This window comes from Bos indicus x Bos taurus, chromosome 1 (genome assembly GCF_003369695.1).
Source record: "Bos indicus x Bos taurus breed Angus x Brahman F1 hybrid chromosome 1, Bos_hybrid_MaternalHap_v2.0, whole genome shotgun sequence".
Taxonomy (NCBI): Eukaryota; Metazoa; Chordata; class Mammalia; order Artiodactyla; family Bovidae; genus Bos; species Bos indicus x Bos taurus.
The window spans coordinates 12,986,995-12,999,655 of NC_040076.1; positions in this window are offsets into that span (position 1 = coordinate 12,986,995).

A 12,661-nucleotide genomic window follows, 5' to 3' on the forward strand; every position below is an offset into this window, starting at 1 on the left:
AAATGAGAGAAAATAAATTAGAATCTATTGATTTTAACCTCCTTAGTATGAAACAAAAGCATTTTGGTTGTTAAGCAAAAACAAAAATTAGAATATTGAAACTTGAACGGTGATTTTTCTATTTGTTTAAAAATACAGACTGTTTTGTAATTGAAGCCTAGATTAAAAAAATTATTTTATATCCACCACTTGATTAAAAATATCTTAAAGATGTCCAACTTGCTTTGTCCTTCTCCTAAAGCTGAGTAATTTTGTAGTGAAGAATTTGTGGTTAGCATAAATTCACAACTTTGGAACAGCCTGAAATCATGGCTATTACAAACTCTCTTTCTAGTGATATCAAGTTAAAAAGTAATAAACTTTGAATTCTAATGTACTTTGTTCCTTAAAATCTTTCCTTTAGCCCTTTATGCTGCTGCTGCTAAGTCTTCAATAGTGTACAACTCTTTGAGACCCTATGGAGCATAGCCCACCAGGTTCCACTGTCCATGGGCTTCTTCAGGCAAGAATACTGGAGTGGATTGCCATGCCCTCCTCCAAGGGATCTCCCCAACCCAGGAACTGTGAAACCACATGTCTCAAGTCTCCTGCATAGGCATGCAGATTCTTCACTAGCGCCACCTGGAAAGCCCTAGAGCCTTTATGCCTTTAGCAGAATAGTGGTCTCAGTTACTAAGAATCACAAACATGAGCCTCCCATTGCTTATGTGAAAATTTTAAGATGCTGCCAGCCAGTTCTGCGTCAAATACGTTCTGTTTATTTGACAAATTTTCATCTGCACTTCCAAGTTTATTTTTTTCTAATTGGTGAAACAAGTTCCATATTTGCTTGTGACTATAAAGCATGGTGATATATAGTTTAAAAAATTTAAAGAGTTTAAGAAATTATTTACATCAGCATCTCTAGTTTTTTTTTTTTTTTCTTTGTTCCCTTTCCTAAGAAATCTTTGAAATATGGAGTGATACTTTCCTTTGGTGTTCTCCATCATTCTCCATAGTAAAATGTATTTCAGAAACAGATGTTATCCTTGTATTTTCTTACTCAAAATTTCACCTAGAATGTCTACAAAAACAGAGGAAACATATCTCTACCTCCTCTACTCCCTGAAGCTAACAAAAAATTACAAGCATATTATAGATGAAATCCCTCAGAAAATATATAGATGAAGGGATTCCCTGGTAGTTCAAATGGCTCTGAACACAGTGTGGGAAACATGGGTTGGAAGATCCCCTGGAGAAAGAAATTGATATTATAGATGAAATCCCTAAGAAAATATTTTGGTATAGTCTCCATAAAATTAAATAAAATAATTGAATCATAGTCTCTAGAAGTTCAAAACATAGATATGATAAATTGAGAGAATTAAAACAACAATCAACCAAAAAGTCCACTGATAACAATCAGAAAATAAATAGAAAATAATGATAAAGCCATTTTGACAATTGTTATTTTCTAAAGCAACAGAAACATGAAAATACACCATTAAAAACATTCATATATATGGAAGACAAGGCAGAAGTAAAAATATAGTTATGTAAGAGGGCTTTTGGCATATCTCTTTATAATGGTGGAGAAAATACTGCCATATATAATGTCCCCCAAAAGACAATCCCTAAATCTTCTTCAGATGGGAGAAGTGTTCTGAACAACAATGATAAAACAGGTTTTCAGTCAGTTCAGTTGCTCATTCGTGTCTGACTCTTTGTGACCCCATGGACTGCAGCACACCAGGTTTCACTGTCCATCACCAACTCCCAGAGCTTACTCAAACTCATGTCCATTGAGTCCATGATGCCATCCAACCATCTCATCATACTCTGTCATCCCCTTCTTCTCCCACCTTCAATCTTTCCCTGCATCAAGGTATTTTCCAATGAGTCAGTTCTTTGCATTAAGTGGCCAAAATATTGGAGTTTCAGCTTCAGCATCAGTCCTTTCAATGAATATTCACGACTGATCTCACATGATACTCTATTAGAAACAGTAGAAAGTAAGAATTAAGAACACTTCTTTAATATGGAACCATATTTTAACTGGATAACACTATTCGAGTGTCTCTCACTAACTAATGATAATAACATTTCACTAGCTTGAACCTCAAAAAAGCTGAAATTATACAGGGAATGGGAAAAACTCAGGCAAAGAAAATCAGCTCAGTTCAGTTCATTCATTCAGTTATGTCCAACACTATGAGACTTCATGTACTGCAACATGACAGGCTTCCCTGATCATCACCAACTGCCAGAGCTTGTTCAAACTCAATGTCCATCGAGTTGGTCATGCCACCCAGCCATCTCATCCTCTGTTATCCCCTTCTCCTCCTGCCTTCAATCTTTCCCAGCATCAGCGTCTTTTCTAAGGAGTCAGTTCTTTACATCAGGTTGCCAAAGGATTAGAACTTCAGCTTTAGCATCAGTTCTTCCAATGAATATTCAGAACTGATTTCCTTTAAAATTGACTGGTTTGATCTCTTTGCAGTCCAAAGGACTCTCAAGAGTCTTCTCCAACACCACAGTTCAAAAGCATCAATTCTTCAGTGCTCAGCTTTCTTTATGGCCTGACACTCACATCCATACATGATTATTGGAAAAACCATAGCTTTGAATGGCAAAGCAATGTGTTCTTTTTCCTTTTTCCATCTCTTTTTCTGGGGGATAGTTTTGATCACTGCCTCCAGTACAATGTTACAAACATCTGTCCATTGTTCTCAAAGCCCTTGGTACATCATATCTAAGCTTTTTAATCTATTTGTCACTTTCACTGTATAATCATAAGAGACTGATTTAGGTCATACATACCTGAGTGGTCTAGTGGTTTTCCCTACTTTCTTCAATTTAAGTCTGAATTTGGCAATTAGAAGTTCATGATCTGAGCCACAGTCAGCTTATGGTCGTGTTTTTGCTGACACTATAGAGATTTTTTATCTTTAGCTGTAAAGAATATTATCAATTTGATTTCAGTATTGACTACCTGGTGATGTCCATGTGTAGATTCTTATCCTGTGTTGTTGGAAGAGGGTGTTTGCTATGACCAGTGTGTTCTCTTGGCAAAACTCTGTTATCCTTTGCCCTACTTTATTTTGTAATCCAAGGGCAAACTTTCATTTTACTCCAAGTATCTCTTGACTTCCTACTTTTGCATTCCAGTACAATATGATGAAAAATACTTTTTCTTTCTTTCTTTTTTTTTTGCTCTTTGTTCTAGAAATTATGACAAAACATGGTTCACTGGAGAAAGGAATGTCAAACTACTTCAGTATTCTTGCTTTGAGAGCCCTATGAACTAAAATGTGAAACTGAAATATGAACTCCCCAGATCAATAGGTGCCCAATATGCTACTAGGGAAGAGTGGAGAAATAGCTCCAGAAAGAATGAAGAGGCTGAGCTAAAGTGAAAACAATGCCCAGTTGTGGATGTGACTGGTGTTGGAAATAAAACCAAAGGTTATAAAGAACAATATTGCATAGGAACCTGGAATGTTAGGTCTGTGTATCAAGGTAAATTGAAAGTTGTCAAACAGGAGATGGAAAAAAATGAACATAATCATTTTAGGCATTAGTAAACTAAAATTGACTGGAATGGGCGAATTTCTTCAGATGACCTTTGTATCTACTACTATGGGTGAGAATCCCTTAAAAGAAATGGAGTAGCCCTCCTAGTCAACAAAAGAGTCCAAAATGCAGCAGTTGGGTGCAAATTAAAAAATGACAGAATGATCTCTCTTCATTTCCAAGGCAAACCATTCAGTATCACAGAAATCCAAGTCTATGCCCCAACCAGTAATGCTGAAGAAGCTGAAGTTGAACAGCAAAGAACATAATCATACAATAAACTTCACCAATCCTCTCTGAGAGTGAGCAGATTCAAGTCCTTTCTGAAAGCCCTGATAAATTATCCTTTTTTTGTTTCCTTACAAGTAGGAAAAGTCAGATGCTAGAAAATGTAGATCCTATATTTTATGATTCATGGTGTGCATCATGGGTTAAGGAGAGAATTGAAGAGGCTTAAACATACAGGTACAGAGGAGCATGCGGCCAATTTATATCTTTTAATGTAAGTAAAAAGGAAGTTTCCTTTATTATCATAATTCTAATAAAATGAGATATTCTCTATAGCTCAGTCCTTCCAACACTCAAAGAAGCTCTATTTGCTTATGTGTGTGCTCAGTCGTGTCTGACTCTTTGCAACCCTATGAACTGTAGTCCACTAGGTCTCTCTGTCCATGGAATTTACCAGGCAAGAGTACTGGATTGGATTGAGATTTCCTACTCCAGGGGATCTTTCTAACACAGGGATAGAACCATGTCTCTTGCATCTCTTATATTGGCAGGCAGATTCTTTACCACTGCACCACCTATAGTTTTTCTAGAAAATGGAGAAAAGTTATCTCTGATTCTGTTGTTGGGTTTCCTGGTGCTAAATTTAATTTCTATTTCCCTAATATCTTTCAATATATATGTTCAGCTCCACCTCCATTTTTAAATGAGCTTCCCACGTGGCTCAGTGGTAAAAAAAAAAAAAAAAAAATCCACCTGCCAAAGCAGGAGACACAGGGGACAAGAGTTTGATTCCTGAGCCAGTAAGATCCCCTGAAGGAGGAAATGGCATTTCAATCCAGTACTCTTCCCTAAAAAATTGAAGGGACAGATAATCTTGGGGGACTACAGTCCATGGGATCACAAAGAGTCAGACACAACTGAGCCCACACACATACACCATTTATAAATGGATCTTTCTAAGAGGAATTCAGGTGAAAAATAGGCTCAAATTGTTAATTTATTTTGCCTGTGTTTAAATGACTGCATGAAAAATTTTAAAGCTATGATTCTCAGAAAGCCTGAAAAATGCTTGTAGGCTCCTTTTCTCACTTGGGAATACATTAAATCGTGTAAAAGTGAAACTGTTGCTAAGCAAAGCTGCCCATTTGACACATACTTTTTGAAAGTTGATTATAAAGGTATAGTCAGTCTCAAAGTTTAGCTTTGAAAGTCTTGAAGAATGACATAGGAAATCCTTTACATTCCTGCTGAATAAATCTGAAAAAGAAAGAAACTTGGACATAATTTAATGCAGTTCAAACCTGTGACAAAGCTATATAGCAGACAGAGATCAAGGAGAAGTTATGCTTGCTTCTGGCCAAGAAGAAATACAGAAAGATTATAAGGCCTGAAGAAATGTATGTTTAAACTACTTGCAAATCAAAAAGCTAAAAATTAAGGATTATATTTATTTCTTTTCCTTTTCCATTTGAATTTAGTTTAACAAGCTGTAGCAAAAGAAGAAATTAATCATTAGGGAAAGCCAGATGACTAACCTAAGAAATTATCTCTTTTAGTTTTTTCAAATTGAGATATATTTGACATATAATTTTATATTAGTTTCAAGTATACAATATAATTCATTATTTATATTATTGCAAAAATATCATCCCTTAGTTTTCTGTTATAACACAATTATGTAACTTTCATATAACAAATTAAAAAGTTCCCTTTTTAGTGACCCTATGCACAAGATATTTATAGAAACATTCTATAAATATTTCTGTAGTGAGAGTTTCCTTTGATTTGCCCAGGATTCAGTGAAGGATTGTTCATCACAAGACAGATTCCCAGGAAATTTTGATCATCTTTTTTAAAAATTAATTTATATTGGGGTATAGTTTCCCTTCTGGTTTCCTCAGTGTGTACGCCCAGCACTGGGATTGCTGGATCATAAGGCAGTTCTATTTCCAGTTTTTAAGGAATCTCCACACTGTTCTCCATAGTGGCTGTACTAGTTTGCATTCCCACCAACAGTGTAAGAGGGTTCCCTTTTCTCCACACCCTCTCCAGCATTTATTGCTTGTAGACTTTTGGATCGCAGCCATTCTGACTGTCATGAAATGGTACCTCATTGTGGTTTTGATTTGCATTTCTCTGATAATGAGTGATGTTGAGCATCTTTTCATGTGTTTGTTAGCCATCTGTATGTCTTCTTGGAGAAATGTCTATTTAGTTCTTTGGCCCATTTTTTGATTGGGTCATTTACTTTTCTGGAGTTGAGCTGGAGGAGTTGCTTATATATTTTTAGATTAGTTTTTTGTCAGTTGCTTCATTTGCTATTATTTTCTCCCATTCTGAAGGCTGCCTTTTCACCTTGCTAATAGTTTCCTTTGATGTGCAGAAGCTTTTAAGTTTAATTATGTCCCATTTGTTTATTTTTGCTTTTATTTCTGATATTCTGGGAGGTGGGTCATAGAGGATCCTGCTGTGATGTATGTCAGAGAGTGTTTTGCCTATGTTCTCCTCTAGGAGTTTTATAGTTTCTGGTCTTACATGTAGATCTTTAATCCATTTTGAGTTTATTTTTGTGTATGGTGTTAGAAAGTGTTCTAGTTTCATTCTTTTACAAGTGGTTGACCAGAGTTCCCAGCACCACTTGTTAAAGAGATTGTCTTTAATCCATTGTATATTCTTGCCTCCTTTGTCAAAGATAAGGTGTCCATATGTGCATGGATTTATCTCTGGGCTTTCTATTTTGTTCCATTGATCTATATTTCTGTCTTTGTGCCAGTACCATACTGTCTTGATAACTGTGGCTTTGTAGTAGAGCCTGAAGTCAGGTAGGTTGATTCCTCCAGTTCCATTCTTCTTTCTCAAGATCGCTTTGGCTACTAGAGGTTTTTTGTATTTCCATACAAATTGTGAAATTATTTGTTCTAGCTCTGTGAAGAATACCGCTGGTAGCTTGAAAGGGATTGCCTTGAATCTATAAATTGCTTTGGGTAGTATACTCATTTTCACTATATTGATTCTTCCAATCCCTGAACATGGTATATTTCTCCATCTAGTAGGATGGGGAGAACACTTTCTCCCCACAAATTCATCAAAAGAACATTTAAACACCAAGTAAATTCCACAAAACAACTTCTGAATGCCGGCAGATGACATCAGGCACCCAGAAAAGCAACCCAACTCTTTGAAATGAGGTAGGAAAAAATATAAAAGACAAAAAAAGAGACAAAAGAGGGAGGGACAGAGTCCTGTCCTGGGAAGGGAGTCTTAAAAAGAGAGAAGTTTCCAAACACCAGGAAACATTCTTACTGCGGAATCTGTGCCAAGCTTTGGAAGCACAGAGGGCAACATAACAGGGAGGAAAAATAAATAAACAGTTAAAACCCGCAGATTGCACACCCTATGGTAACTCCCCCAGCGGAGAAGCAGCGCAGACACCTGCACATGCCATTAGCAAGCGGGAGCTGGGCAGGGAGGCGCGGCGCGGGCTGCATCGCTTAGAGTAAGGACCTGGCCTGAATACCCTGAGCGCTATCTGAGTGAAATAATTTGGGCTAGCAACCCAGACTGTGGGATATGTACCACGTGAAAAGCCAGCCCTAACCTAAGACACCATCAGGCCCACGCACGGAACAAAGGCCTGAACAGAGATAGCCAGCTGCAGACCTTCCCCCTTTGGTGACAGGCAGCCAGAACCAGAAGGGGGCAATCGCAGCCCCAGAGAGACATTATCTATAAAACCATAAGCAGGCTTCTTTGCTAACTAAAACTTCTTGGGGGTCTGGACGGTCAACATCTGCCTGAGAAGGTGCGCCGGTTGTAAACCTAGATAACCAAGCGGCGGGGAGGCGATAAGTCGCAGCAATCACACTCGCCAAACACCTTATCACCTGAGCTGCTCGGACCTGGGAAGGGCACAAAACTCAGGCCCAACCTAGTCTGGGCCTCTGAGGACTACCCGAGTGCCTGAACCTGAGCGGCTTGGACCTGGGAGGTGCAGGCAGCCCAGGGCAGGCCACGGATGGTTCCCGGCAGAGCAACCTAGAGCCTGAGCAGTGTGGGCAGGGAGGCTACAGGCACCCTGAGTCGGGGCAGACCCAGTGTGGCTGAGGCACTGCGAGCACACGCCAGTGTTTTTTGCAGCATCCCTTCCTCCCTCCCCACAGCGTGACTGAACAAGTGAGCCTAAAAAAAATAATAATAATAAAGGTGTTCTCCACCGTGCCCTTTGTGTCAGGGCGGAAACCAGACACTGAAGAGACCAGCAAACAGAAGAAGTTATAACAGAGGGAACCGCCTTGGAAGCTATAGGCAATAGACTAAAACCCTGTGGTTACTACCGACTACATAGGAAGGGGCCTATAGATCTTGAGAAATATAAGTCGGACCAAGGAACTAGCCAAAAATGAACTGAACCCACAGTACTCACAACAAAACCAGAGAAAGTCCTAGATATATTTTTACGATCATTCTTTCTTTTTTTTTATTTAAAAAAAATTTTTAAGTCCTCTATTATTCCTTTAATTTTCACTCTTATAACCTATTACTTTGCAAAAAAAAAAAAGGACCCTATTTTTTTTTACAGCAAACTTCATATATATATATATATATTTTTTTTGTAATTTCTTGACCTTTTTTTTTTTTTCCTTCTTTTCGTTAACATTGTATTTCTGAAATTCCAAACTCTACTCTAGATTTTTAATTTTAGCTTTTTGGTATTTGTTATAAATTTTGTACCTATAGTTTTTTTTATAATTTCTGTGACTTTTTTTTTCTCTGTTTCTTTCTCTTCTTCTTTTATATAACATTGCATATCTGAAATTCCAAACTCTAGTCTAGATTTTTAACTTATGCTTTTTGGTATTTGATATCAATTTTGTACCTGTATTTTCTTTATAATTTTTGCGACTTTGTTTTTTTTTTTTTTTTTTTTCTCTCTTTCTTTTTCTTCTTCTTTTTTTTTAACATTGTATTTTTGAAATTCCAAACACTACTCTAGATTTTTAATTTTTGCTTTTTGGTATTAGTTATCAATTTTGTACCTATATTTTCTTTATAATTTTCATGACCTTGTTTGTTTTTGTTTGTTTGCTTTTTCTCTCTTTCTTTTCCTTCTTATTTTCTTTAACATCATATTTTTGAAATTCCAAACTCTACTGTAGATTTTTAATTTTTGCTTTTATGTATTTGTTACCAATTTTGTACCTTTAAGAACCCAATCTTCAGTACCCATTTTTCACTAGGGAGTGAGATTACTGGCTTGACTGCTCTCTCTCCCTTTGGACTCTCCTTTTTCTCCTCCCTAACCCCTCTCTACTCTACCCAACTCTGTGAATTTCTGTGTGTTCCAGACGGTGGAGAACACTTAGGGAACTGATTACTGGCTGGATCTGTCTCCCTCCTTTTCATTCCCCCCTTTTATCTTCCTGGCCACCTCTGTCTCCTTCCTCCTTCTTCTCTTCTCTGTATAAGTCCGTGAACATCTCTGAGCGGTCCAGTTGTGGAGTGCACATAAGGAAGTGATTACTGGCTAGCCCACTCTCTCCTCTATTGATTCCACCTCATCTCATTCGGGTCACCTCTAACTCCCTCATCCCTCTTCTCTTCTCCATGTAATACTGTGAACCTCTCTGGTTGACCCTCATGGTAGAGAAACTTTTCATCTTTCACGTAGATGTTTTATCAATGGTGCTGTATAGAAGGAGAAGTTTTGAAACTACTGTAAAAATAAGACCAATAACTTGAAGCAAGAGGCTTAAGTCCAAACCCTGACTCCAGGGAACTCCTGACTCCAAGGAACATTAATTGACAGGAGCTCATCAAATGCCTCCATACCTACACTGAAACCAAGAACCACACAAGGGCCAACAAGTTCCAAGGCAAGACATACCAAGAAAATTCTCCAGCAACAAAGGAACACAGTCCTGAGCTCCAAGATACAGGCTGCCTAAAGTCACCCCAAAACCATAGACATCTCATAACTCATTACTGGACACTTCATTGCACTCCAGAGAGAAGAAATACAGCTCCACCCACCAGAACACCGACACAAGCTTCCCTAACCAGGAAATCTTGACAAGCCACCTGTACAAACCCACACACAGCGAGGAAACGCTTCAATAAGAGAGGAAAAGGGGACGACAGAGGATGAGATGGCTGGATGGCATCACTGACTCGATGGACCTGAGTCTGGTTGAACTCCGGGAGTTGGTGATGGACAGGGAGGCCTGGCATGCTGCGATTCATGGGGTTGCAAAGAATCGGACACGACTGACCAACTGAACTGAACTGAGCTGAATTTATATCAAAAGAAATAAAAATATATTAATTCAAAAAGATTATTTGACAGTCCCTGATAATTTTCTTAAGAATGTACTTACACTTTTCAGTTTGGATTTAATAATAATTGCTTTATGGTTTTATTCCCCAAAACTCACATAATTGTAATCAGTGCTTAAACAGCTTCTCACTACCTACACAGTGACTGACTTCACCTATGTCACCATGACTTTTCACTTGAATTGTGGCAATAGCTCCTAAAATTTCTCCTTTTTGTCACTTTTTGCCTCTCCACCATTTTTTTCTCAATAAAGCAACCAGGGCAATTCATACAAAGCATAATGCATCATGTCACCTCAGTACTCATGAATTCCAGTGGTTTTGGACCTTATCAAGAAAGAAAATCAAGTTCTATAAATACCATTAAAAGACTGTATGTTGTGCTCCCCAAATGCCATTCCTAAAATACACATTTTATACACGTTTCAGATTATACTTTACTACTCTCTCCCTTTCTCCTTTTACTCTCTGCTACATTAACTGTCTTGTAGTTCAACAATAATATACTTGTTTCAATCTCATGGTACTTACACATGTGGTGTTCTTTGCCCAACAATCTATTCACTCAATTAACTCTATCACATTCTTGCTTTGTTTCTCTACTACAGGCCACTTATTAGTCACCTATTTGTGAAAGCTACACTGACCACCATATTAAATGCTCCTCTCAACCAGGCCTTGGCAGTCAATATCTCCCCACCTCCTTGTCTTCATTTTCCTCATAATATTTATTGTCACAATGCTTGTTACAAATTCATTTGTTTGTCCATTTATTGCTCCTGCTGCTGCTGATGCTAAGTCTCTTCAGTCGTGTCCAACTCTGTGCAACCCCATAATGGCAGCCCACCAGGCTCCCCCGTCCCTGGGATTCTCCAGGCAAGAACACTGGACTGGGTTGCCATTTCCTTCTCCAAGGCATGAAAGTGAAAAGTGAAAGTGAAGTCGCTCAGTCGTGTCCAACCCTCAGCGACCCCATGGACTGCAGCCCACCAGGCTCCTCTGCCCATGGGATTTTCCAGGCAAGAATACTGGAGTGGGTTGCCATTGCCTTCTCCACCATTCATTGCTAGTCTACCACAAATAGAGTATGTAACGGATATACAGAGAACTCTTAAGGGAATCAACCCTAAATATTCACTGAAGGGACTGATGCTGGAGCTGAAGCTCCAATACTTTGGCCAACTGATGCGAAGAGCTGACTCATTGGAAAAGACCTTGATGCTGGGAAAGATGGAAGGCAAAAAAAGGAGGTGGAAGAGGATGAGATGGCTAGATAGAATCACCGACTCAATGGACATAAATTTGAGCAAACTCCTGAAGATTTTGAAGGACAGGGGAGTCCAGCATACTGCAGTCCAAGGAGTCGCAAAGAGTCTGACGTGACTTAGTGACTGAACCACAACAAGGGATAAACAATACATGCTTGCTGGACAAACTAATAAATTAATGCAAGAAAAAGAGGAGTTTTTCTTCAATATCAGAGGTAGGCAATCTGAAGGCCTCAGGCTAAAACCAGTCTGTCACCTGTTTTTATAAATAAAGTGTTATTAGAACACAGCCATGTATAATTTTTCACACAAGGTTTATGGCACCTTTTGTTTGACAACAGAATTGAGTGGTTGGGACAGAGAATGTGATATTAGCAAATACAAAAATATTACTACCTGTCTCTTTACAGAAAAAAAGTTTCTTAAACATTACATTTATAAATGGTTTCCATTTTCCACCATGTTTTTTCAAATAGGTAGAAGTACCTATTATTATAGCATTCGATATTGTAATCATTAACCTGAAGTCAGATTTTAGTAACTTGTGGGAACCAAGATTTATACTGGATCAGAGAACGTAGTTTTGTCATCAAAAATTTCACATGAAAAATATTGACTGTGTAAAAGCAAGTGTAAAATTTTTGAGTTGTTCCCTAGGAAGGTTCCCTAAGAAAATCTGAAAAGATTGAAACAAAATCCCAGCAGGATTTTGATTGATTCAAAGGAGATAGAGATCATGGGAAAATAAAAGGAAAGCAACTTAGATGCAGGAAATGACATTTCAGAAAAATATCATTTTATCTTTCATAAGTTATGTGGAGAACTTTTGATGTGTAGTTCCATTAAACAATTAAATATTTAATGAAAAAGAGTACTAATTGGTATAAAATGTTCTTAATGATTGTTTCTTAACCAGTTAGTAATTGCATGAAAAAGTCATATAATAGCGACTTAATGAGCAATATAAACTACTCTGCAAAAAAATGGCATATTATTTTCACAGAATGTATGTTGTAGCCACCCTCATTTTCCCCTTTGGTTATGAAACCTTAGTAGAAAAAATAACACTAAATATAGGTTGATGATTTGTATTATTTTTCTAAATCTGTTCAATTATTTGATTGTCAAAGTCACGTATTCTCTAAGACTTCTGTTCTCATATGTAGAATATAATTAGTTGTTTATTTCTCCAGTTGCCTGGAAAGGAAATAACATGATCAATGAAGTAGAGTGAGGATCCTAGATGGAAATTGGATTGAGTAGTCAACTTTCATTTACTC